Source organism: Saccostrea cucullata, unplaced genomic scaffold, assembly GCF_032062105.1.
Source record: "Saccostrea cucullata isolate Sc308-1 unplaced genomic scaffold, CSIRO_AGI_Scuc_v1 ctg586, whole genome shotgun sequence".
In the NCBI taxonomy this organism is placed as follows: Eukaryota; Metazoa; Mollusca; class Bivalvia; order Ostreida; family Ostreidae; genus Saccostrea; species Saccostrea cuccullata.
In genome coordinates, this window is record NW_026931374.1 from 397,647 (window position 1) to 402,518 (window position 4,872).

The window sequence follows — 4,872 nt, forward strand, 5'->3', positions numbered from 1 at the left end:
TCTATAACACAGGACATGTCTAACCTTAATCTATAACACAGGACATCACATGTAGTTAGGGCTTTCAGTACATGTAAGCAACATACAATAAGCTGAAAATTGTTCCACAAAAATAGGTCAAACGGAGGTTAAGTGGATATGGTATGGACACTAATACCTCATTCATACGGCGAAAATTTGCTTATGTGTGCAAATTTACGTATGCGTAAATATACACACGTAAGTAAAAGTTAATTTGCTTTGCGTTCAGACGAGATTTATGTACTGTAAGTAAATCCTTGTATTTTCCTATAAAATAAGATCCACAGATTCAGAATTGTGGATTTTTATAGAAAAAAGGTTATTTTTTTACTATTTCGATATAAGACTAACTTTTGAATGTTCCTCAAAGAAACTAGAGGGTAATCCTATATATTTATTTTTTGGTACGGATAAAAGCGAGCTTTTAGGAAAAGTTTAAACAGGAAAAAAGGATTATTAATTAAAATCATTGTTTAAAGTTGGATAATGCTTTGGTCTCGGTCCTTAAGACTATAGAGCCGTTGGGTGTTTAAAAAAGATGGCTGACTACTGGTTGGCGTCTTCAGCAGAACAATTTTTTGGGTGTTTGGAAATCCACAGTACATCAAGTTTGAGAGTTCATTATAAAGAATCTGCTTGAATGTTACATATCTTTTCCAGGTGTATGAAATGGACAATCGATTTAAAAAAATTAAAACAAATACTGCAGTATGTGTATTAGAAATAAATACTAATCCCCATGAATCATGGAATACTTAAAAATGCTGATTTTCAACAGTGTTGTTGAAAATCCTGTAACATCAATTTATATGTCAGTAGCTTACCTTGGTTTAAAATCAAAGAAAGGTAGAAGAAAGTCAATCTGTAATGGGGTCGGCCCGATTGATGCAATGCCTATACCTATCACATCTCCGGAGGATTCCCATGAAGACTACTCAGTACTGTACTTGAATAGTAAGGAGACTTCTTATTGATCCTGCAGGACACATGTTTGCGAGACCACAGCTATATTTTTATAATTTAGAGGCATAATCATAGGTTTGCCAGAAAGGGTGCAAGATGCACACGTTTTTGCAAATTCAAATTAATCTCAGGGGAGACTGGAGATGTACTGTGGATCATCGTTTTCAGAGTTGAAAAAGTCATTTGTTGAAAGATCTTTGCTAGTACTTCCCGGTGTATCCTTTAAAGTCTTAAAAGCAGTACCCTTATCAAAACTCAAAGTTTTTACTTTCAGCTGTCCTTGAAGAACATGTACAGCAAAGATGGTCATAAAAAATCCATTTGTTTCTTTTGCTTTCTAGCAGCCATGTTAACAGGCTGATATTATGCACTTTATAATGCATAAACAAACGAAACAACATTTAAAATGTAAATTAATTTATGCAATAAACAAAACAAAATACATACATAAGTAAATTTGCTGCGTGTTCATACGACAAAATTTACTCACAAGAAGTAATAATTTGCGACAACATGTATGCAAAAGTTAATTTGCACCTAGTCCTGACCAGGTGTAAATTTACTCAACTGTGCAGAATTTACATATGAGCGACTCAATTCATACGACAAAAATTGCACATGTGAGTAAATTTACATATGAGTTAAATATACTGAGGTATGCAAATCATGTCGTATGAATGGGGTATTATAAGGCGCCAGACGATTACTAGGCGATATGTGTTTGTTATTTGAATAATAAATGAGGGACTACTCCTGTGGCTACCCCACAGACCACCTTTAGTGATCAAGGTTTTCGGACGAGGAGATTATTCAAGGCTCTGTTCATGATACCAAGACATTTGACATATGTTTGACAATCCCTCCTTTAGAATCAATGACATATAATGTACGCTAGTACCAATTCGGCAAATGTTCAAATCACAAATAAGAATTAACAAGTGTTGCGTTAGCAATTTTGTCTAGTGTACAGTCAATCGATCAAATTATAATTAGATACAAATAAGAACAGCATGTCATATTACACATATATACACAAATATATATTACACATTTGATTTCTGCTGCATTTTGAATATGATAATTTGTTAAAGTTCATGACACCCACGTTCCTGATTCTTTTTTTGCAACCGCTACATACCAGCAATGTTTATTTTTATCCTGTGATTTTAAATTTGTTATAAAAAATATCCCTCCGTTTAGATAAAAAAAAATAGTAATACCATATAGCAGGTTATTTTAGCGGGATGCTAATTTTGGCGTTTTGATAAAATAGTCCGTTAAAATTTTAATCGCCAAAATAGCCCGTTCTCTTTTAAGTGTCCATCTGCAAAAACTGAAACCATGCGTCCGCTAAAATAAATTACTCCAAAATTATTTGCTAATATTCACCAATTTAAGTTCAATTACCCTATAGTTTATTCATGCTCATCTCTGGCAGTTCCTGGGGGAAAATAAACAGTCTTCATATTGCAAAAAAAAAAAAAAAAAAAAAAAAAAAAATAGAAGGATAATTATTTGAAAATATAAATATAGTCCTATGAATGCAACTGATAAATTCAGGATAACGGTGTGAGAAAACTACGACGGCGTATTCGTGCCATTTTAACGATATAGAATTTCTTTTAAAAGACCGTTTGTAAGATATATTATAATCGTTTGAACGATTTAAAAATTTGTTTGTACGATTTTTCATATCGTATGAACGATTTAGAAATTCGTTTGTAAAATCTTTGCATAATTTGTTATATTGTCTGTACGATTTTTTACTTCTGATTCCCAACAGAAGCGTACTTGATAAGAAACCTGGTAAAGCTATTGTATAGAAAAGCCCATTCGCTGCTGACTAAAAGAGGTACAGAAGCACGTATAATAAATGGTATCTTGTTAAGGTCTTCCGTCTTCACGGAAGACCTTATAGTTATTGCTCTGTTTCTTATTATTATTATTATTATTATTTTTCTGACACGATTTCTCGACAACTACTGGATAGAATTACATGAAATTTTCAGGAAAGATGTGTTGTAAGATACTCTTGAAAGTTCCAAGACAGTTTTTGGAAATTCCTCTCTGGTGCCAAGTTTTGGACCATTTTCCTGATTTTAAAATGACATTTTGTCCACGATTAAACTCAAAAACGGTAGAAGATATCAATGTGAAACTTTCAGAGTTTATAGATGATGATCAATACTTTCCAGGACGCAACTTTTCTTTCGTCGTCATTACTTCCTGTCGCTACCGGAAGCCAATTCAAAAAGTCCAAATTTTCAACTTTCTTTGTTTTTCAATATTTTTCATTTATTTTTGGAATATTAATAGAGACACTTCTATTGATGCTTACTATATAAGTTGTTTTAATATTGGTTAATCTGAACTCTAGATATTAATATTTGAAAATCTGAAGCGGGCCCAAGATGGCGGCTGTCTCTGTCAACTCCGACATTTCGCGAGTAGGGGCTTATGGAGGCAGCTGAGCGTTTGATTAAACCATTCTGACATAAGGATACATGAAATGCAAAAAACTACTTGGACTCTCACGTAGTAGTACGTTGCAATTCAGTGTCAATCTTAAAAAACTTAATTTACGTTTCACTGCTTTAGTGTTACTGGGCTAGATACGATATGTAATGTGTACAATGTGTTAAATATACTTTCCTAACGCCGAAATAAAATAAAGGTGATAAGAATGTTTTATTTATTTAATTTCATTGAAGCTATTGCACCTCTTTAATAGATCAGTACAAAGAAAAGGTGAGAATATTTACGCGTGGCGTTTGCCACGAAATTATGAATAGTGGCCCGCCTTTTATGATTCTTAGACAGGTGTACTGTTGCAAAAGTATACACAAGTATATTTAAAGCAGTATTCCCAATAGCTAAATGGTTCGCGCGTTGGGGAGAAAAGAGAAAAAAAAAGGCGCATTCACGTTGGCGACCTGGATTCACTCCTCCTTGTGATCAAAATTTTGAATCACTTTTTAGTTCGATTTTACAAGTTTTTTTCCTGAATCGGACGGAAGACCTCTCGTTGCTCGCAACGAGATCGTATCTAGTTTATTAAACTGTTTGTATAGTGTTGTAATGTAATAATTAGTAAACCATCAAATCACAATTACATTCACAATGTTTTTTATGATCAGTGATTCATTTGTATAATCGGACACGACACTCCATCAACTGAGAACAGGTAGTGTACAATCTTCGTCTTAAACAGTTTCTTTTCCTTAAACACACTTCCTTCGAATCTTGCATATATAGCAAGAGGACATCGAATAATTCCTTGAAAAATGGTAAATCCTGCCATTATAGCTTTCCAGTACAACCACATGTATTCATGCAATTGACCGCATGACTCTCTATCAGTGAAAAGAGATACATTCCCATATGTCGGATTTGTTCTTGCGTCTTAACAATCCCAACTTAGCTGTTGTCCTTTCCAACGTTCGTTCACTAAGAAAGACTCAACGAGTTTTCGAAGGATCTGTCCAAAAGTTGAAATCAATCTTGAAATATCCCTTGATCAATTTTTCTCTGTCCTTCTTCGTGTCATTCATTAAAACTATGCGTGGATACGTTGTCCTACTTGTTTGCAGGTTTTCTACTACGTTTCTTCTACGTTTAATAACAAGAAATAAAAATTGTACAAACGATTTGCTAAATCATACAAACGATTTTATAAATTATTCAGACTATTTTAATGAAAATCGTTAAATCGTACAAACGATTTAAAAATCGTTCAAATGATTTGAAAAATCGTTCAAACGATTTGAAAAATCGTACAAACGTTTTTTAATTCTTTTTTTACATTGTCAATATGGCACGAATACGCCGTCGAAGAAAACAGAGTAAATGAATATATGTTTCATTACCTGGTACTTCTAAAATCATTGA